The sequence below is a fragment of the Mustela nigripes genome, chromosome 4 (assembly GCF_022355385.1).
Source record: "Mustela nigripes isolate SB6536 chromosome 4, MUSNIG.SB6536, whole genome shotgun sequence".
Taxonomy (NCBI): domain Eukaryota; kingdom Metazoa; phylum Chordata; class Mammalia; order Carnivora; family Mustelidae; genus Mustela; species Mustela nigripes.
In genome coordinates, this window is record NC_081560.1 from 49,086,962 (window position 1) to 49,110,734 (window position 23,773).

Here is a 23,773-nt window from a genome sequence, read left to right on the forward strand (position 1 = left end):
AGGGGTTTGAAGCCAGACAGCCCGACTCCAGAGTACATTAACCACTACACCTCGGGTAGCTCCCCACAATTCATCACCATCTGCCTCCCTTCCTGTTTTACTACTTCCTTCTTGAAGAGAATGAGTAGAGTACTTGACCTTGGCCTGCTAAGTGAAATAGTAATAAAGTTCTTCCAAATTTCCTGACCTTCCCCCCCCTCCCCTTTTCATGGCCTCCAGAACAAAGCCAGTCTTATCTGCCAATGAAGACCAGGGATTAAATGACTTGCAGACATGGTCCTGGGTTCCATTTCAACGAACGGCCAGAGGGCTGACAGTCTGGGCACCTGTTTTTCCCAGGTAGGGAGAATTCACACCATACATTATCCCTCTGTCTCTCTTATTTTCCTCTACCTTGCACAAAATCTTCAGGGAGTCTTCTGAATTCTCTTCTATCTCTCCTGGAAGATGAACGCAAGCAAGCAGCCAGCTCCTGCCTTTTCCCTGCCGCTGGATTCCTGTGGATGTCTTCACCAGCATGATCTGAAATTGCAGCAGGGTCTTGCTCCCCTTTCCAGCTGATTTGCCCCAAGTGCCATCATGGTGCCTCTGACCCAAACTAGGGAGAAGATAGTCATCACTCTGAATCTTCAAATTCATGCAGATTCAATACTATGGTATTCTAGGAATTTCCTTTCTTTTTTTCCTTCCCCTGCAGGTTTTGCACAACACTTATCCATTCATTTCGTTCCTCCCCAGGTTCCCCTCTATCTTACCAGCTGCTCCCAGATACATGGCTTCATTGAAAGCATGTTGAATCTCTTCATTGAAAGCATGTTGAGAGATGAGTACTTCTAGCCCTAAGCAGTGCCTCTGAGGGAATCCGCTTCCCACTTACTCAACACGTTAACTTCTTCTTCCAGGAAGTCTTCCTGGATCAACTTTCCCAGTCATTGGCCTTTCTCTGAACTCACAGAATCTACTTTCTGGCTTCTACATTCTACAATTCATCCCATTTTGCCTCGTGGCATTTCTTGTATTACGGTCATGAATTGTTATTAATGTCTCATATATTTATGCTTTTGTCTCCTCAACTAAATTTTAAGTTCCTTGAAGGGGTTTACACTTCTGGGTATTCTTCATACTGCCTTGATTTCAATAATTTTGCTCTTTGATTTAAGCTCTGGTTGGATAGCCAAATACATTTTATTGAGTGCCCAAAGCAAGAGGATTAGGTGAGTCATTTTGAAATTACGTGAGTTCTAGTTAATCATTTTCCCTTTTGCCAGCTGGCATTCTATTTCTACATTAATGAAAGAACAAAAGAACTAACAGCAAGCAGATTATCCACCAGCTTATAATAAGAGACAAGAAAACCTTTTTTTCAACATGAAATTTATAAAAATATAAAATATAAAACAATTTCTTTATGGGCAGCAGTGTTATTTACTGGTTAAGAAGATGCATGATGTGGGCTGAATTGTATCCTCCCAAAATTCATATGTTCAAGTCCTAACCCCTAGTGCCCGTGGTACATAACCATAGCCAGAGAACAGGACAGGTCTGTAAAGACATGATTAAGTTAAAATGAGGTGGTTAGGGTTGGCCTTAATTCCATACGACTGCATCCTTATAAAAAGAGGAAACTTGGACAATGCAGAGACAGATGCAAGCTGGGGAGTGACCATGAGGACACAGCAGGGAGTCTATCTGAAAGCCAAGGCAAGAGGTCTCAAGAGAAACCACTCCTGTTGAGGCCTCCATCTTGGACGCCAGCCTCCAGAACTGTGAGAAAATCAATGTCTGTTGCTGTAGCCATGCGGTCTGTGGTATTTGGTTACGGCGGCCTGAGCGAACTAATACAATGCAGTTTGCATAAATAAATAAACTTGGACTTTCTTCTATCATTTAGTCACAGACTACATGCCTTAGCACATGTTATTTAACTTGTCTGTTCGTTTCCTCATCTGTAAAGTGGGAATAGCAACGCCCGTGTCTCTGTGTTGTGAGGTGGGGAGGCCTCAGGGTTAAGGACAGGGCTTTGGAGGTGAACATCCTGAGCTGGAATCCAGACTCTAAAACTTATTAATGGTGTTATCTTCAGAGACTTTCCTTCACTACCTACTTTGTGACATTTTTATAAAGATTAGATGAGGACTGTCAACAAATTCTCAGTGAATATTGGCTTCTCTTTCTTATTCAGGGCAGAGGATGTGTTAGCCAACAGGTCTCAAATGCAAGGTCATCCTACCAGAAGGTGGACACATCGGCTTTTTTGGCCTGATGCTCTGAAATATTTAATTCCTCTAACTCCCTTTGCTGGGATTCCACACTCATAACACAACCTTCTGACCAGGCTTCCCCAGGGCCCTGCCAAAGGCTGTGGTGACCAAGTATTCCAGTTCTTCCGACAATCATATTTCTCATTGTGACCTGCGACTTACCATCTCGCTGGGGTAGTGACCAAACTTCTCTGTCTTCATTTTCTAATTCGCAGAAGGGGGATAATGTCAACAAGATATCATGATGGGTTGAGAAGGATAAGTGCAGGAGAGATAATACCAGCTAATAAATATGGAGCACCAGTGTGGGGCAGCATGTGCTAAGTGCTCAGCAAACATGCTCTCCTTAAATGAGATATTGATACATTTTGGTACAGCACCGGGCACACTATTAAGTCTCGGGAAACAGTAGCCAGTAAATGACTGTGCGAATAGGAGATTACTTCCTGTGTAGCGTATTTCCAGGAACAGAATATGCTGATTATGCCCATCTAAGTATTCCAGGGCCCGTAACAGCTTTCTGAATATCAAATGACACATGGGCATTCTACTCCAATGCATTCATGTAAAAAATGTGGTTAACGTGTCCATTCCCGGGAAACAGATCACCTCTTGGTATGCTGACAAAGTCAGATTTCTAATCTTAAGAGAAAAAAGGCCAAACTTTGACCTGGAAGATGTACCAAGCTAATGAATATAGGGGGCTTTTCCTATTTTTTTTTTTAACCTGCTGATTTCGGTAAACTTGATTTTCAATGGGTCTGCTATAATCCATTGTGTGAACTTAGTGTAATTTACCTGCCCCAGTCTACGACATCTAACCTTAATCCTTTTTTTTTAAATTTTTATAAACAACACTATAAAGAACACGATTGTGTGTAAGACTTTGCTTTTGTTTGTTTGTACCATGGAAATGTTTTCGAACAAGCTAAGTGATGTTAAGATGATGTTGGTTATCAAGTTCATCCACCAGCTTGCCCTTAAAAGGCATGAAGCTGGCTCTCTTTTTTCTGGTACCTGGGACCCACGGTAGCCCACCCAGATGGGGGGCTGGGGCTGAGGTGGCCATAGGGCAACAGAGGCAGAGAGTTCAGGACCGGTCGCTTAGGGTGCACTGAGTCACTGTTGAAGTCGTTGGTGGAGAATGTGTCTCGTCTTCTAGCTCCTTGCCCGCATCACACACAGCACTCCGGAGTCGCCGCCTTCAACAGCCATGTCTTAGGGGGGTGCACGTGGGGCAATCAAGACTATTGAGAACCTAAGTTAAGGTTATTGCTTCCAGCCGCACACATTCCATTCGCAGGCTGATTAGTACACTGAAGAGCTCTCATTGACATTTCGTGGTTTAACATAAAGATTTCTTGTGCATAGCTCAGGAAAGAGAGACAGATTTTCAAACAGCTGTCTAATATCTCTGTCAACATAGAAATTAAATAGATTTAGGAACTTCAGAAAAACATACGCACGTTTAATGCCCAGTAATGATCAATTCCAATTTCCAGTTGCAGAAATAGGAATTGTTTTCAATGTGTTCTGTGGGTTATTCCAAATAAACATCTGGCATTGTTTTATTCCTTTTTAATCATTTGAATGGTGATATTATAGGTCTATCTATTTCTTTGTCCAGCTATAGAGCTGATGATACTATGAAGATATCGAAATGATTCTATGTCTCTGTCATCTTTCAAATGAAAACATTACATTGTTTTAAAGCAACCATTTTACGTGTAGCATGTATCAACTTTGGATCGCAAACTTCCACCAGCTCAGTAGCATTCTTTTTTTTTTTTTTTCTTTACCAATAATAATGAAAGACAGAAACACTATCTTGCCTTCAGGTTCTGAAACGGGTTTGTGTTTGAAGGAGAACAACCCTTTGTTTTCCAACTTGGGGAGATAATGCACACGGAAGAATGTTCCAAAACTCCACACTTGGGTTTAATGTTCTTTTAGTTGACTTCTTAGTCTCAGCCAGTCAGAGGGACAATCCTCATACAGGCAGCTTGTACAGAGAGATGAGAAGTTTTGCGGGGTCTGGGTCCAAATCCTGGCTTTGTGGGTCCCATTCTGACTTTGTGACCTTGATCAACATGGTTCACTTCTCAGAGTCCCAGGTTCTTTATCTCCAGGGCAGATGAACAAAATGCTGAGGTTGGAGCATCTCCATATACTGTACACAGTAGGCGCCGAAAAAAGAACAGCCATCCTTGTGATGAGGACGGATCCAAACCCACAGATCCCGCACCGCAGCCTACTCTGATAAAGGAAGTAGAACGGAGGAAACAGGCTGAGCTGAATTAGGCTGTGTACCTGCAAAGGTAATCCATTTATTTCTCTGTCAATTGTTATAATAATAAGAGCAAGAGCAAATTACCTGGAGTCCAGTGGCCCAAACTGTTCCTCTCTCAGAGGGGTTCCTCAAAAAAATGAGCAGTCCAGCTCCTGTTCAAGAAGAAAACATGGGAATTCAGTACCGCCGAGGGCAATAGAAAGTAATCCAAATTAGAGATCATTTTAATAAGAGGTCACTTTGGAACTCCAAGGACAGTTTTAGAAATAGTTGATTTAGGCTAGTGTGAGATTGTAAACAAAACATGCCTCCAGTCTCTAAGTCCTATGGCTTCTTTCGGGTGTTTTGAGGAAGCACAGCCGTTCATACAGCTGTATTTCCTTCATACAGCGGTGAGTTACAGCTCACCGTGGTGATGGGCCACGGGCCCATTGTGCATCTGGGCCGATCAAAGGCGATACGATATTCCATAAAACTTAGTATGATGTGTTTGTTCTACTGCATTCGGTGTTCTGTCTCCTAGACAAGGGCTGTGCCCACATTCCTAAGCATCGGATAATATTCCAAATGCCACCTGCTTTACCCAAATCAAGGCTTTAAAAGTGCCAGTCCTATTTTCTGTACTCATGGGTGACACGGAATGTGGACAAAGAGCTTTGGATCCCAATCCTGGTTCTCTTCTATCCTGACCATGTGACCAGTTCCCTTATCCGAGCAATGGGAATAATTGTGGTGGGTGCCTCATGGGGGGAAGAAAACCAAGCTAAAGCCTATGATATGTTTTGTCTACCGCCTGGCACACCGTGACTGCCCACCGAAATTATGGAGTCAACAGTTGCTGCTTAGAAATACGTTACACAGACTCTAATAGAAAGGAGAATGGGTCATTAGTTTTAGCAAAGTTAGATTTGCTTTAGGCTGAGGCTGCTGGAGGTAGATAGGCCTTTAGAAAGAGTCACAGAATTAATGCTGGCCCACAAATATGAGACCCAGAAATAAGTAGGAAAAGCTCAAAGAACATTATTTGCTCTCCCTTTTACTTCCTTTTGAGTCTGCTCTTCAAAAGAAGCCATCTTTGGGGCACCTGGGTGGTGCATGGGTTAAAGCCTCTGCCTTCGGCTCTGATCATGATCCCAGGGTGTTTTTTGTGGGTTTTTTTTTTGTGTGTGTGTTTTTGTGTGTTATTGTGTGTTTCTTCTCCTTAAATCTGGGATCGAACCCCGCATTGGGCTCTCTGCTTGGTGGGATGCCTGCTCCCCCCCCCCCCACCCCGCCTGCCTCTCTGCCTACTTGTGATCTCTGTCAAATAAAAAAAATAAAATCTTTAAAAAAAAAAAAAGCCACCTTCAAGGATACCCCTTTCCCCGCCGCCCTGAGATAACACTGTTGTGTGTTTTGTGTTAATCATTCTCCTGCTATACCTAAAATTTTCTGCATATCTCTGAAAGAGGTATTTTTTAGATTTGCCTCCATTTGCTCTTTTCGCTTGACATTCTATCTGTGAAACTCACCCATGTCGTTGTCCGTGGTCCTCACTTACTTTCCTTCACTGCCGTGCTCCTGGCTACAAATACAGCACAGTGTGTTCATCCAACCCATTGCTTATGGACATCCCTGTTCTTTCTAGTCTTTGCTCCTGTGAGCATTCTTACACGTTTCCTGTCACTGGCATGCAATAGTTTTACAAGGATACTTACGATGAACAATTTTAGAACTTTACTGAATTCCCTACCTGTTGAGATGATTGTGTGTTTTTTCTCCTTAACTCTCTTGATGTAGTAAATTAAAGTGAAAATTTTTCCTAATATTGAACCATTGGTGAATTTCTGGAGTAAACTCTACTTGATCTCTTATTGGTTAAAGAATTTTTTTACTTTTATTTTATTTAGTATTTATAGATCACAATCTGTCTTTATCTAGATTTGATATCAAGATTATACCAACCTCAATAAATTACTTAAAAGTCTTTCCCTCTCTTCCTTCCTTTCTATCTTCCTTCTTTCCTTTTTCTTTTCTTTTTTTTAATGCTTTGATAAAACCTTGTGTAACATAACAATCATTTATTTCTTGAAAGTTTAGTGGACCTGAAGTTTTCCTTGTGAAAACATTTGAATGGTTATTTAACTAGATTTCCTTCTTATTCAAAAGCAGTTATTTATTTCTAGAGATTTGTCCACTTTACCTATATGTTCAAATGTGCCAGCACAGAATTGTCTAAAATATTCTCTTAGGTCTGCTAACACCTATAGCTTATTCCTTTTTCTCATTCTTATCATTGTTAATCAACGTCTCTCTCTTTTCGAAATGAGTCTTGCCAGGGTTTGCCCACCTTGTTAATCTTTGTAAAGAATAACTTTTTAGCATAATCAGCCTCTCTGGAGTATTTCTGTCATTCTTATTTCATTAGTTTCTGCTTTTTAATATTCCCTTTCTTCTACTTTAAGTTTATTGTGCTGTTATTTTTCTAATTTCTTATATCTTTAAGTCCTTTTTCTCTCTAATACATGTTTATCTCGATGAAAGTACCACTTCCACTGTATCCCACAAGATTTTAAAAAATTAAACCACTGGGGGGTGCCTGAGTGGCTCAGTCAGTTGAGTGTCCAGCTCTTGGTTTCAGCTCAGGTCATGGTCTCAGGACCTACATCGGGCTGTGCACGCAGTGGGGAATCTGCTTGAGATTCTCTCTCTCCCTCTCCCTCTGACCCTCCTCCTGCTCTCTCTCTCTTTCAAATAAATAAATAAATCTTAAAAAAAAATTAAACCCTTTATTTTGAGATTGTTATGGATTCATACACTGTCGTAAGAAATAATTAAGAGAGAGCACTTCTACACTTTGTTCAGTTTCCCCAGTAGTAACATCTTTTTTTTTTTTAAGATTTTATTTATTTATTTGACAGACAACAGACAGAAATCACAAGTAGGCAGAGAGGCAGGCGGGGGTGGGGGGGGGAAGCAGGCCCCCCGCTGAGCATAGAGCTCGATGTGGGGCTGGATCCCAGGACCCTGGGATCATGACCTGAGCTGAAGGCAGAGGCTTTAACCCACTGAACCACCCAGGTACCCCTCCCCAGTGGTAACATCTTATAAAACTTCAGCACCATATCACAACCAGGATATCAACACTGACACAGCCAAGGCACAGAATGTTTTCATCTCTGCAGGGGTCCTTCGTGTTGCTCTTCTCATGGTCACTCTAGTTTTCTTCCTGCCTCCATCATCTCCTTAACTCCTGGCAACAACTAACCTGTTGCCCATTTGTTTAATTTTGTCCTCTCAAGAATGTTATATAAGTGAAATTACACAATATGAAACCTCTGAGGATTGGCTTCTTTCATAACTCTCTGCAGATGTCTCTAGACTATAGGATGTATCCATAATCAAAACTTGTTCTTTCTTACTGCTGAATACTATTCCATTGTATGAATGTACCAAGTTTGTTCCACCTTTGATGCATTGAGAGGCATTTGGGCTGCTTCTTTTTTGCACATTACCAATCAAGCTGCCATGAACATTGACATACAGGTTTTGTATGAACATGAATTTTCATTTCTCTGGGATAAATCCGCAGGACTTCAATTGTTGGGTCATATGGTAGTTGCATGTTTAGTTTTTTGAAGAAATTGCTAAACTGTTTTTTGAAGTGGCAGTTGTACATTTTACATTACTACCAGTAATGTAGTAATGGAGTGATCCAGTTTCTCTGCATCCTCATCAGCATTTGGTGTTGTTGCTTTTTTTTTTTTTTTAATTTTACCTGTTCTGATAGGATTGTATTGATAACTCATTATAATTTTAATTTGCATTTCCCTAGATTAATGATGTTAAACATCTTCTCATGTGCTTATTTTTCATCTGCATATATTTTTCAGTAAAATATCTCTACACTTCATTTGCCCATGTTCTAATTGATTAGTTTGATTTTTGCTATTGAGCTTTGAGACTTCTTTATATATTCTAGATACTACTAGTTCTTCATTCCACAAGTTTGATTGATAATATTTCTCTTGTTTATTTTTTTTCATTTTGAGCATCTTCTCATTTTCACCAAGAACTATGAGTAACAATGGGTACTTTATTTTTTTTTTTTTTTAAAGATTTTATTTATTTATTTGACAGAGAGAAATTACAAGTACACTGAGAGGCAGGCAGAGAGAGAGAGAAGGAAGCAGGCTCCCTGCCGAGCAGAGAGCCCGATGTGGGACTCGATCCCAGGACCCTGAGATCATGACCTGAGCTGAAGGCAGCGGCTTAACCCACTGAGCCACCCAGGCGCCCCAACAATGGGTACTTTAAAGCACATTCCTTAAATGTTCAAAACAAACAGATTTTTAGAAATTATCTTTTTGTAATTTATTTGTAATTTAATTTTATTGTTGTCAGTAAATGTGACTGGACACATACCAATTATTCGAAATTTGTCAATATTTGCCTTTGGCTTATAAGGTGGTCAAATTCCATCATTATTTTCTGTGTGCTTGAAAATAACCTCTATTCTCTGGTATTAGAAATACTATTCAAAAGAAAAAGAAAGAAATACTATTGATATATGTCCATTAGATTAATCTTATGATGTCTAATTCATCTATATTCTTACTTTTTTCTCTTCTTAATTTATCAACCAATGAATGTCTCTCTCAATGACAGTTTGTCATTTCTTCTTATATTCTGTCAATTCTTAGTTTACATTTGGTGGGGAGGGGCAGACAAAATCTTAAGCAGGCTCCACACCCAGCATGGAGCCCAATGTAGGGCTCTATCTCACAATCATCCTGAGATCATGACCTAAGCCAAAATCAAGAGTTTGATGCTTAAACAACAAAGGCACCCAGGCGCCCCTGTGTTATGTATTTTGAAGATTTATTACTAAGTACAGACAATTTCCTAGCGAATTAAATCTTTTAAAAATATGTACTGACACTCATTATCTACAGTAATGCTTTTCACCTAAGGCCTATTTTCTCCAATATTAGTATGCTAGTTCTCTTTTGGTTCTTATGTACCTGTTGTGATAGAGTTGTTCCTCCAATTTGTTCTCCTCATCTTTTATGATATGATTCTTCTTCTCCCCTACTTTTAGCTGGAGACTTGAACTCCTGAGTAAAGACTACATTTCCGGGGCACCTGGGTGGGTCAGTGGGTTAAAGCCTCTGCCTTCAGCTCAGGTCATGATCCCAGAGTCCTGGGATCAAGCCCCGTATCAGGCTCTCTGCTCAGCAGGGAGCCTGCTTCCCTCTCTCTCTCTGCCTGCCTCTCTGCCTGCTTGTGATCTCTGTCTGTCAAATAAATAAATAAAATCTTAAAAAACAAAACAAAACAAAACAAAAAAAGACTACATTTCCCAGCCTCCCTTGCAGCTAGATGTGGCCATGTGACTAAGTTCTGGTCAAAGAGACAAAAATACATAAGTTGTTTGACAGCTTCAGAGAATCCACCTTAAGACGTAACACAGGATGTGTTGTTTCTTCTTCTTCATCCTTCCTTCCTCCTGCATCCTGAAATGCAGATGCTGCCATCTTGGACCTAATATGGAACCATGAAATGAAAAAACTCTAAGTTTCTGTTAGGAGGGAATGCTTTGGACACCAACACACAGGAGAGCAAAAGTAAATTTCTATGCTGTTTAAGTTACTGTCATTTGGAGTTTTCTGTTACTTGTAGACAATCCATTTCACAATGAATATATCTGTTGAATTTTTTTCTTCCTTTTGCTTTAAAATTTCCATTTCTATATTTTATGGAAATTGACTATAAACACAACTTAACTTGAGTTGTTTTGTTTTGTTTTTGTTGCTGTTGTGTGTTCTCTTTAAGTTCAAATCTGATTTGATGGGGACATCTGGGTGGCTCAGTGGGTTAAAGCCTCTGCCTTCGGCTCAGGTCATGATCCTGGGGTCCTGGGATTGAGCCGCATGTCGGGCTCTCTGCTTGGCAGGGAGCCTGCTTCCTCCTCTCTCTCTGGCTGCCTTTCTGCCTACTTGTGATCTCTGTCTGTCAAAGGAATAAAATCTTTTTTAAAAAATCTGATTTGATGGTCTTAGACTCTTAACTAAAAATTTTAGTCCATTTCTACTGTGTAATTATTAATATATATAGTAAGAATTTTATATATGTGTTTATTTATATCCTGCCTCTGTCCACTGAGTCTTTTTTTTAAAAGATTTTATTCATTTATTTATTTGACAAGGAGAGAGCCACAGTGAAAGAGAGCACAAGCAGGGGGTAGTGGGAGAGGGAGAAGCAGATTCTCTGCTGAGCAGGAAGCCCAATGTGGGGCTCGATCCCAGGACCCTGGGACCATGACTTGAGCTGAAGGCAGATGTTTAACAACTGAGTCACCCAGGCACCTAGTCCACTGAGATTTTTAAGACAACTTACAGAGATATAAGCCTTATGTAAGATAAAATAAAATTAAAATAGTAAAGGGAATTGAGAAAAAGCAAACTGTATTAATTAATTCTCATCCCCATTTTCATTAATCAAAGACATGAAATTGCCAGTGACAGCTTTTGATTAGCACATGACAACCTGAATTATGCTTATGGAACTCTACCAGAATCCCAAAATAAGATAAAGATAATATAATGAATTCAAATATATTAATAATCACACTCAATGGAAATTGATTAAACTTTCTAGTTAAGAGACCAAGATCATGAAAAATAAGCTGCTTTTTTGGCCTGTATGCTTATTCAAGTTCCATCAAACCTTCGGAAATGTTATAACTATCCCCAGGGGCCCATTCTGACCTTCACTTAGCTCATTTGAGGACTTGAGGAATACCTATTCTGAATTCCACTTGAAATCTGGAAAAGCTCCTGCTTCTCCCATCCCTCTCACTGCTGTGTAGAGTGCTCTCCACTTGGCAAAACTTTTCTTGTCCTCATGTCTCAGTCTAAATATCACCTCCTTCTGGAAGGCTTCCCTGGCCAGCCCCTGAACTTGAGCAACAGTCTCCATGCTGCGCTGCTATCACACCCAGGTAGGGCTTGTCAGAGCTGCTCTCCTCATGTGGTCACCTATTTCTTTGTTAACCCCCTCAATAAACTGTTGAACTCACTGAAGGTGGACTCTATGTCCAGGCTTTTCACTGTTGTACCTCCAGTATCCAGAGCAACACCCAGCACAGAAAGGAATCAACAATAAGTGATTATTTGATGGATGGATGGATGAACTGAAGATGTCAAGGCCACTGTAACTGATGTCCAGCGTGTGTAACTGATACCAGTATTCCAGATTACTGGTTGATATCTGCCCTTCTCCAATAACCTTGGATTATATTTCCACTGATGAGTCCCACTGACTGGTTCTAACTCCCTAAACTGAACAGAAACTGGCCACCTCTGGTGGGTGAACTCTAAGGTGGCCCCCCAAATCCCTGCCTGTGACCATCCATGGCCTCATGTACTTCCTTGAGCATGAACTCCCTTCTGAAAAATAGAATATGATAGAACTGATAAGGTGTTACTCCGAATATTAGGAAGACTATGATTTCTATATTGGTTCTCTCTCTTCTTCAGTACTCATCCAGTAAAAGTAAGCTGCCATATTGTGGCTGGCCCTAAAGAGACAGACCCATGTTATTTTGTGAGGCACTGAGGCCTTTAGAACAGCAGGCTGCAAGGAGCTGAGGCCAGCTGACAACCATGTGAGGAAGCTTGGAAGCATAAGGTAAGTTGTGGGGTAACTGATGCCCTGACCAACTATAGCCTTCACAGCACCTCATGAGAGACCTTGAGGGAGAGGCAAATACCTAAGCCACTCCGGGCTTCCTAACAGACAGAAAGCACGAGGTAATGAATGTTTGTTGTTCCACTGCCATGTTTTGAGGTAACTTGTTATGCAACAATAGATAACACGCCACCATGGAGTGGCACCTCTAAGGTGCCAGCCTCTGGGCTAAGCACATTCCCCCCATGATCTCGTTTCGTTTGGGTGTGTATCTTCATCACCTGGGAAGTAGGTGAAAATGTACTCTTATAGATTTAAGAGGCTTAGAGAAGGATTCAGTCATCTATACTTTTATTAAGTCCCGAGAAGATTGTGACACACCCCAAGTGTAAGAACCAGTGCACTTGCCTTTTAATGTCATCCGCTCCTTCTTCCTTGGCAAGGAGGGGAAGGGCAGAGGGGAGTGAAGCTGCGACACCAGTGGGTTCTCTAGTGCTAGGCTGATGGGCGATGACCGTCATCCATGCCTACAGGGGGCGCCAAAACTAGAGGAGAGGGGAGAACGGCATGCTGAGTGGACAGCTCGAGTTCATCAAGCTGTCAAAGCGTTGCTCAATGTGTTGCCAACACCAGAGAGGACATGCCTGGGAAGCTGAGCATTCAGGGAGAAGCGGAAAAGCAAGAGCAGTGGGTCAAGGGGAGAGGTTAGGGCCTTTGTGAAGGTCAAGGGTTGTCTTCTACTTGTGATGGCACCATGGGGCAGCTGCACTGTATGCACCAGCATTATCTGACAACTGGAGCCGACTCAACTAATGTGTGATTTTCCAGGAATTATCGACTGAGAAACTGGTCTTTGGCAGAGAGGGGCTGCAAGCACATAACCACTTGATCTGCTATTGGTCCGGCCAGCTCCTGAGGAGACTGCTGCTCTGTGGAGGTGAGACCCCAGGAGCCTGAGAACTGAAGGCCACGGTTGGAGCCCCACCTCCACCATCACCCTGTGTGACCTTGGATGGGTCAAAATCATCTCCCCAAGACTTGATTTCCAAATGTAGATGGGAATAATGCTTACCTCATAGTTTTGTGCGAAAGAAGGGAGAATACCTAGTTCAAAGTCCACACATGGTCAACGCTGGTAAGTTTGGGAGCCGTCTCCTTGTGGTTGTTTCCTATTTTGTGACTGATCATCCCGCAGAGTGCTTTACTACAGTTAGTGCTCAAACAGTGCCTGTGGTGTGAACAGATTCCTAAAAAAATAAATAAATAAAAGTAATGTAGTCAAAGTGATGCAATTCATTGACAAACAGCAGGCTTACCCTGTCTCTGGAACTCAGCCCCGCTTACCATGGTAAGATTTTGAGGTAAATAAATAACAGTCATGAAGACTGCTTAATAAAAAATGAATGACTCGTTGAAACAACTGTGTGAACATCAAATCCCAGGATGCTAAATGTCCACCAAAAAAAAAATGGTGCCAGATATTTGTACTTGTTATTCAAATCCAAATGTTTAGTTACATCCAACAGCTGAATATCCAGTTAAGTTAGCCAAAGGACTGATGATTGACATAATTTTTTATTTTAATTGAGTCTCTTTCAAGATTGTGCCACTGAGACACTCTTGAGGACACAATGAAGGCGGAAATCAAGGAGGAGGCAGCCTCATGAGCTTTGGGCTGCCTCGTGAGCTCAGGCTACAAACAGAACTTCGATGTCAGCCTCACCACAGCGAGTTCACAATGAAGGAATTATTTCAGGTCTCTATTTTTAGATTCCATCACAATGAAATATGGCTTCAAAGTTTTCCAAGACCTTTATCTCATAGTTTTTAATGAATGAGAATTGCATTATCACTTAAATATATAATATTCTTGGGACTCTAAAGTCCAGCTGGTGACCAATTACATTTAAATCTATTTAATGAAATTTCCTCATAAAATATCTGACCAATGAGTACTTGTGTTGTGTGTGCTTTACACTAATAGAGGGTGACAGAAATGCCTAGTCAGAGGTACCTGTGTGCTTTCATACACCAATACTGTGTAGGTTCCTGCGTCTTATAGATTTAGAACTAATTTGCTCTCAGTGTTTTCCACATTTTTCAGGCAAACTCCCCTGTTTGGTTTAAATTTCTAATACTAAAATTTGTGTCTAGATATTAGTCACCAAATAGAAATTAGTTACCCACCACTAAGTATTTTACGTGCAGATTTTATAGAGTTGCACTAAACCAACCATTGCAAATCTATGGTGTGCCAGTTTGCTACCTTTAAAAAAAATCTTTTTTGGTATATTAACTGCAAAATTATAAAATAAAAGATGTGAGAATTTCTCACCTTAATCAACGTGTCAAATGCAGAAGTTCAAAAAGAGCAGGAGTTCCCCTAGCTACCCAACTGAATCGGAGCACTTCTCTCCTTAGTATGTTACTCTTCGTGCAATGTTTTTCTCTAACCCCAGGAAGGGAGGGTTAAGTAAATAATGAATAAACATGTCTCATTGAAGTGACTTTGACATTTCATCTAAGTTTACATGTTAATTAAGATAAGATTGTTCTAATCCCCCAAAAGGTTTTTTTTTTTTCCTTTGAGCAACTAGACTGAAATATAGTATAAAAGTATATGAACACTCTGTTAAATGCACAGATTTAACCCCGCTGTTTTGCTCCTAATCATTATTAATTGCCTCCAGTGGTGGACATTAATTTCCCTATTGCAGAAACATGCATCTTGAGCTTGGGCATATCCTAATACATCAAATGGGACAGGTGATATAATTCAGTTGGTCACAGCTGGAAAGGAGACAGCCACCCACATGCAGGCAGTCTGTCAACCTTAGTTACACTGCAGACACCGCCACAGCCTCCGAAACAACATTGTACATTTATCTCTGGGGATAACTTTACAAGAAGTATGGCCGCTTGGCTCATCTTATTTAATCCGTTACTGTCTTAGCAGCTACAAGAATGAAACAGTTGAAACTCAAAACTCTGAATGTGTTTCTAGTCGTTGAAGGGGAATAGCAGAGACATATGGTCGGATTCCCAGTGCAGATAAAGTGATAAGTGCTTGGTTCAGTGTGGTTTATATTTCAAGATCGATGTCACCATAGGATTTAGAGTGAGTCGCTAATAATGTTTACTATGATGAGACTTCAGGGTCCTGCCTTGTTCTGGGGACCTTAAGGAGATCTTGACAAGTTGCCCATAGTACCTTGTGTTTATACATAACTGGATCTTTGGAACAGAGTTAATAGCTTTGTTATCCTTGAAGATTAGCTCAAAGCTCCTTAGTGGTAATGTGGAAATCAGAGGTAGGTCTGGTGTTAGTCTTCCACTGTGTGGCTGAGAGATGTGATGTTGGTTGTGTTGAGTGTGAGCTGACATCAAGGCTGTGACACGGACTCTGATCCCAAATTTGGGCTCCTGAGCCTGGCTCTTCCTGGCAAAGGGACTTCTTTCACTATAGGAGTCATTCTAGGGTAGGGTAGAGAAATGCAAATCAAAACCACAGTGAGTGATCACCTCACACCCATTAGAAAGGCCACTATCAAAAGAACAGAACATAAGCATTGACAAAGAGGTGGAGATAATAGAACACCTGAGCACTGTTGGTGGGAATGCAAAATGATGCAACTGCTATGAAAAACAGTATAGTGGTTCCTTAAAAAACTAAAAAGAAAACTACCATATGATCTAGCAATTCTACTTCCCGGTATATACCCAAAAGAATTAAAAGGAGAATTTCAAAGAGATATTTGTACCTCCATGTTCCAGACATTACCTCCAGAGCTGGAAGCAACCCAGATATACACTGACAGATGAATAAAGAAAACATAGTACATATGTGTGGTGGAATACTATGCAGCCTTTAAAAAGGAAGGAATATTGTCGCATGCTACATGAATGAAACTTGAAGACACACTAAGCCAAAATAGCCAGATGCAAAAGGACAAATGCTGTATGATTCCATTCATAAGAAGTATCTAGAGTAGTCAAAATCATAGACACACAGAAAGTACCAAGGGGTGGGGGGAGGAAGGGCAGGGGAAGTAGAATTTAGAGTCCAGTGGGCACAGAGTTTCAGTTTTATAAGATGAAAAATTTACACAGATCTGTTTTACAATGTGTGAATACACTTACTACTGAACTGTACACCTAAAAATGGTTAAAATGATAAATGTTATGTGGTATGGTTTTTACAATTAAAAAAAAATACAGAGATAGATATATACATAGAAAATTTAAAGGAATACTGCACATGATATTAGTAGTGAGTATTAGAATTACAGGTGATATTTTCTAATTTTTTTCTTCTCATATTTCTACATTTGTCATTTTCTCTTTAATGATATATACTGCAATTCTGTCCAGGAGTTACGATGTCAGAGTAAGTGTGTTTCATAAAAATAGCCCAAAGCCCATCGATGTCTTGCCCAAGGACAGAGAGTCAGCAGCAAAACCAGGAGGACTGTGGAGTCATTGGCTCACGCAACAAGGCAGGTAAACATACAGTCCCTTCTCTCTTGCTCCACACTCATGGGCCCAGATTGTTTTACAGGATTGACCACACCCACCCTACCAAAGTGTCCTTGTGCTTTTCCTCGCCACCACACGCTCTCCCATTGCCCAAAGTCAGTCAAGTAACACCTGACTCGGGGGCACAACTCCTCAAGACACTTCCTTTCATCCCGCCTTTTGCATTTATCATATCCTGTCTTGTATAATCGTTCTGTGTGGACCTGTTTTCTCCTTCTCATTAGACTACAGACATTTTGAGATCAAGACCCAGCTTTGCCGCATTTGTGTGTCCCCAGACACAGTGTCTCCTCGCCGTGACTCCCGGAAGGGATAGCTGCTGGATGAGTGACAATGAATGAATGAGTGACCAAGCCAATGAGTGAATGGCATGATCACTGAACTCTCAATGAGCAAATCAACAAATCAAGTCAGGGCATATTTCTCATGAGTTCTGGGTTGATTCTTCTTTTCTCCAAACAGCAATTCTTATCCTCAAGACTTCTTCGTCCAATTTTTATTCCTTGCACTTAGTAAAAATTATGACAAGAATCATAATTTTTGTAACCATGTTATTTCCATTCTGTATTTTAAATTATATGAATCTATTTTTACTTCAGTAAAGGCAAATTTTCATTATCTAAATTTGCTTTAACGTTGATCTCAGATATTTCATACCAAGACAGGATACATGTATTATAAAATGGTTCTGTTCTGTTGGATGTCTCCAACCTGTTCTCTAGGGGGAATGTTACAGGTGGGTGCTATTTTGTAGTGAGAGATTAAACTCTTCATAAGTCAAATTATAGTCTGGCTGTCATAGGGGTGTCACTGTCAAATGGACCTTTCCAGAAGGGTTCTTTAAAACAAGATTTGCAAAGCAAGTAACCAGCCATCATTTGTACAGTCTGTAAATTTTGCAGCATCAGATTTTCTAAAAGGGCAGCAGGAAGGTATATTTATTCCTTTTATCAGTAGGTTCAAAACAACAGCTACAACAACATAGCAAAATGCATTCAGCCTCTACATGGAAGGCATACGAAAGTCAAACCACTACGAAGAATCAGGACTTCATCAGATAAATGCCAGGCCGGCTGTGACCGTCACTCCTGCCTTGCTGTCTTCCCCTCTGCTTTTCCAGACTCAATCCTTGCAGGAGCCAGGCCACCAGAACGGATGTTGATTTCTCCCTCCTTCTGCTTTCTCTTCCAAGACTTAGTTCCCTGGGAAAGTCGGCCTCCAGGACATGTGTCAGCTTTCAGTAGAGGGCCTGGCTGGGCTTGTGCACCAGCCCGCCCTGCGGGATTTGCTGTGCACCCCCACCGGGCCCACACTCCGGGGACTGCTGTCCCTCACACATGGACGTGAGCATTGCAGGGCTTCAGATGGCCCAGCACCGCCTCAGACCGGGGGCTCCTCTGCGGTTGCTGTCAAGGACTCGAGCGTGATGTTCTCGTTATCTAGGCAGCAAGTGTGTTTGGGTTAAATTGCCAGTGCCACCATGTCACCGAGTTCTCGGCTGAGCCCCTATCGGTGATAGCTACAGCAGGCCAGCCTGGGGGGCAGCTGCCTCTCCAGGCAGCCCGCTCTCCACTCTCTGCTCTCTGCGCTGCCTCTGCTGTATTTAGGGGGCACCCCAGGCTGCCTGCCAGGACTGGGATTAGCATTCTCTCTGAGCTCGCAAGGAACAAAGACCACTCCTAAGGAAACAGAGCAGAAAGCCTGACAAAATGTCCTGTGACTTCAGACACCTTTTGCAACAATGTGTAGTCGTGCCGTTAATTAAAAGAGTTAAACTTGGAAACTAGACTTTGATGCAATATGTTGTTTCCATTCTTGGAAATACATTCACGAGGAGCTAATAAATAATCCATGAATGCTAATCTTTTTAAGTCATTTCAAAGGGATGAAGTCAGCCTGGATAATTGTAAATGCAATGGCTCAACCCCAGCTCCATTAAAATAGAAAGGTGTGAACTGATTAGACCCTCAGCTGCTTTTGATAGAAGTCTTAAATTCAAATGCCACATCATTTGTTTTTAGCAAATGGAGTAATTACAATAATATTTTCTCCATTTTTAAGGTCAGATCTCTTAAATTCTACATGCTTGGGCCTTAATTTAAATGCAGCCAGAATCATTTTCCTTGCATTCATTAATTAAATGTGTATGTAGTCTAAAGGTAACATCCACCCTTATTTTCTCCGGAGGGGGAAATAAATAAATATTCCAGGTGCCTAGACACAAGGTTGGAGGGGAGATTTGCGACATTATTTCATTTCAGATATTATTACTGTAGCTGAAATGAACCTGATTTTCCACCCTAGTAACTCTTTCTTGCTGAGAAAGGTAGCTTTTGTTTACAACAAAGGTGTTTTCCTACTGCTCCAGGTTTCAAATCTCTTGTGATCTTAATAAAAAAAAATTGAGAAAGGATTTGCTTGGTGATAGAGTCAATACTTTTTAATATTCTCGCAGCATCACTGCCCAAAGCAAATTTTGTAAATATTTCTCCTCATGGGAATTGTAGTATATTAACCAATATGTGTTTTTCTAAGATTTTGGTAAATACCTAGGAAATTTCTTACAAGGGAAAACTATACAAGATTTTATTGTTTCAAGTGGGCCTGACATTTTAAATGAGGCAGGGGAGGAAAAAAAAAAAAAAAAAACCCATAAAACTGATGTCTGCTCACTATAAATTAAAAGGCTTTCTTTTGCCTCCTTCCTCCTGACTGTCAGGGAGTTAAGCTCCGGAAGTCAGCCACTGTGCAGAAGTTAAGTGATGGAACCGGAAGCAGTGGACCCATTTATTTAGGACGGGAAAGTCTGGTTCTGGCTGCACCCCAAAACCTCCAAATGCACCACAATTTTGTGCTGTCAAAATACTCAAATTTCCTGTTAGCACAAAGCTGTGGTTCTATTGTCAAGATTCTAGAAAAACAGAAGGATGAAGTATAGTTAACAAATCCTATATAAAATATATAGTAATACTATATATAGTAATTATTATATAAAAATATATAGTAATACTGGCTGGATAGAGAGACATTGACCCAACTTGGCGGGTGGGAAGGGTAATGCCTGGGCTTTCTTTTGCCTCCTTCCTCCTGACTGAGGTCTAACTAGGTCTATCAGATAACTCTAACCAGGTCTATCAGATAACTCAGCAGCACCTTCTAAAATACATATCTGTATATCTGAAATGCTGATTCCAGGCTCTAGAGGGACCCAGGTGCCTGTGCGGTGGTGATTATGGTTTGCAACCCTGGGGAGGAGCCACTCACATTTTATTTTCGCCTGTTGATCAGGAAGAAAACATAGGAGTGAGAGTGGGGTGGAGGATATACCTGGAAAAGTGTAGCATAGGCTTACGGAAGCTGGGGAGAGGCAGCCTCTGACACCAAGGACAGGCTCTGTGTTCAGGTGCTCTCCATCTTGGCTGGGTAAGCTTGCATCCATAATTTATCTTCTCCAAGACTCAGCATTCTCATCTGTAAAACCGGATAATAATATTACCTCCTTCATTAAATTGTTAGGAGAATTAAATGAGCGAGTAAATGTAAAATTAAGCAATTAACATAATGTTTAATACATAGTAAGGGCTAAGTGCTTAAATTCAGAGATTTGTAGACCATCTAGAAACGGTCTACAGGGCTGGAAAGCATGTTAAATGTCTTCTAAGCCAACCCTCCCTCCAGCATCTTAACCACATCCCAAAAGAAACTGAATGTGTTGGCTCAAAGCAGAAACTGTGGAAGATACATTTAGAGAATGGTGAGGAAGCTCGTTTGAGGGAAGGGCTTTGACAATAACCCTGACAAAGTATGTTGGATGATGTTGTAATCAACAAGGGAGTTGATACAGGTTAAGTCTCCTTTGTGGGTGTTTTGTGCTCCAGGTGCCAATTTAGGACCCGACCTTGACTGCTGGGTATAGAAGGCTAGGAAAGGCAGTGGTAGGCATCTGAGGTCACGTAGCTTTGGCCTGGTGTGGGCAGTGGGACTAGAAGGAAGGAGCTAGGGATGAGAGGGACTCGGAAGTTGAAAGAATGAATCAACAGGGTGGCCAATGATACAGAAGGTGGACTTGAGGGTTCTGTGTTTTGAGTAGGAGCATAACGTTGTGCAGACCCTGGTGATGAGAATTTCTGCAAGGATTTTTAAGTCTGTCGCCCTCTTCTTAGGTTGTAATAATTTGATTGCCCTCATCTGTGTTCTTCAGGCAGAATATTTATACCTGCTTGTAGACTTATAACTGAATTCTATATGCACGGGAGTGTAATAAAAAATAGCTGCTATTTATTGAGCACACACTTGTGTGTAAGGTAACACTTGTGTGTGTATAAGGTAATGAATTAATTTATTTCATCCTTACAACAACCCTAAAAGGTAAATACTATCATTATCCCCGGTTCACAAACGAGGGAAAGAAAGCCCTGAGAGGTCAAGTGGCTTTTTGACGGCTAACCACTAAGTAAGTGGCAAAGCAGGGATTTGAACCCAGGCATGACTCCAGAGTCATGGCCCTTGACTTGTGTGAAGAGACAAACACCACACAATCTACCCAAGGCATATAGTTAATGGCGGTCTTGTTGAAATTCAAACCCAGGCTTTCCTTCATTCCAAAGGTGACCCAGAGACAACTTTAGCAAGTCAAAAGTCACATTCAACCAATAAGCCAAAGGGAAACTGGGGTAAAATTTGTATGGGGGGTGGAGTTCAGAGAAGCAACCTTGCTGTATAACACAGAGATTTTTCTCTTCATAGACTACAATACTTGTATGACAGGAAATGCTTTCAAAAAAGATTTTTTGAATTTTTTTTTCTTTTCTTTTCTTTTTTTTTTTGCACACTAAGCTAATGACTATATCTCATTAGAAAAAAGATGACAATGATTAAACTGCAAACTATTATATTTTGGGGGGGTGGAGTGGAGTGAGAGAGCCTTTCGGAGGGGGATTTTCACTTTTCCCTCAATGTCGCTTCTATATTGTTTGAATCTTTTATAATGATATCATATTTGTGCATTACTTTTCAAAATTAAAAATGTACTTTAAAATTATAGAGATACAGAAACTTCAGGTCCTTAGACAGAAATAAGGAAGTCCTAGTTATCCAATGATATAAACACATTTTTATAATTAGTGTTCTGAAGACAAGTAACTGATTCCAAGGTAAGTAAATATTATGTCTATATATGTGTGTGTGTGTTCACAGATACACAAGGGAGACTCCCCGAGATGGCAGGCTACAGCTGTATATAACATACTACTTAATTATCTTTCCTTTTATTAAAGGAGGAAGCTCAGAAAAGCTTCATAGATTCTAGAAGGCAAATCCGCAACACTTGGTAGATGTAGAAGAAACGATCCAGTATCAAGATAAAGCACTTAAAAGATTAAAAAAAAAAAAAAAAAGAAAAGAAAAAAGGCAGCCAATGCTTAAATGCCTACTGTCTTTTGTCGGATTCTCCTAGTTGTACCCCATAACCCCACATTTTCAGTAACAGGGCGCTCCAGAGGTGCCACGTTTTGCACTGAAACTCACCTATAATGTGTTGATCTTCTTATATCAGTTGGCAAGGTGACACATGTCATGGTTTGCCCAGTACAGTTCCAGTTTACTCCTCAGTTCTACCTATTATCGATGGCGCTCCCCTTCACCCAGTAGCTGAGTTTGGATGAGAAGTTATAGGGATGGGCGTGGTGTTTTAGAGCAAAGCCTGTGTTTTGCCAAGCTGAGGGAAGAGAACCACCCCATTTGTCATGTGCATGTCAGCTAAGGTCCCTTCTTGGTCCTGCTGTCTCTGTGTGACCACAGAAATGTCTTCAGCCTCTTATCCCAACCCTGGTCTCAGTCTGACCTCCCCTTTTCTTCCTATTCCTCTGGGGCTTCTCTGACAGAAAATATCCACAGTGGGTGAGACCTCCTGCTCTCTGTTCGGACACATATGACTCTGCAGTCCAGCTCAGTCACTTCCTAATTACCTAAACCTGTTTTATTACCTGTACAATGGAAAGAATAAAAGCATCAAGGCATCGTTTTGAAGGTTTGAAGATTAATGTGATAATGGAGGTAAAATAAGCACAGAAATTATTCAGTAAATGTTAGCTTATATTGCTATTATTACAGACAGACTATGACAATGTCACAATAAAGATACATTGTGACCTTAAAGGAATATGTTACTGGAGCATAGTATATGCTGCATAAATGTTAACTGTTATTATCATCACAATTGTTAGTTCAGCCAATGTAGCAATTTATCACTCCAATGGCAGAAGTTGCCAGTCTGGTTTCTGACACTGGGTTCTCCACTGTGACTGTGTGTGTGTGTGTGTGTGTGTGTGTGTGTGTGTGTGTTTTGGAGGTTGTGGGGGGGAGCCGTTCAACACCAGGATTATGTCAACCCTGGTATTCCCACTCCAGCTGAAAATATACAAGAGACACTGAAGTCAATGCCTTCAACGTAATTTTTCAGAATTTTGCTAGCCCAGCCTTCAGCATTTCCCAGTATAAATTCGAGAGAGTTTCTGATCTAAAATGAAGGGGAGCTAGTGAGGTAATTTAATACTAAAAAGGTTTCATGACATCTGGGTGGCTCAGTCAGTTAACCATCTGCCTTCAGCCTAGATCATGATCCCGGGGTCCTAGGATCGAGCCCCACATCGGGCTCCTGGCCCAGTGGGAAGCCTGCTTCTCCCTCTGCCTCTGCTCCTCCCCCTGCTTGTGCTCTCCACTCTCTCTAACAAATAAATAAATAAAGTCTTTTAAAAAAAAGAATTAAAAAAAGAAGTTTTCTCCCACTGGACATTTTCACAGCATCAGACTTACAGAGGACCCTTTCTGACCACACTGTTCTGTTGGTTTCATCATTTGGCAGCACATACAGTAGCACTTTTATACTGAAAAATGAAAGCTCTAAAATTAGATGGTGGCTGTAAATTTTTAATGGGTGCCTTGCACCATTTACGTTCTCCCTTTTCCTCCTGTGCTCCATTCAGCAGGGACAGCTTGAAGCTGCCAGAAACTCAAA

The 23,773-nt window shown here is 41.0% G+C and overlaps 1 long non-coding RNA gene across 1 annotated transcript; it reads right to left on the bottom strand.

Moving 5' to 3' along the window:
* Positions 1 to 12,637: 12,637 nt before the first annotated feature.
* On the bottom strand, positions 12,638 to 22,377 carry LOC132015005 (uncharacterized). Its single transcript, XR_009403520.1, has 4 exons — positions 22,285 to 22,377; positions 20,086 to 20,229; positions 13,295 to 13,469; positions 12,638 to 12,767 (listed from the first exon to the last, which is right to left on the bottom strand). It is a non-coding gene; the product is annotated as an uncharacterized LOC132015005 (long non-coding RNA).
* Between the last annotated feature and the right edge of the window lie 1,396 nt (positions 22,378 to 23,773).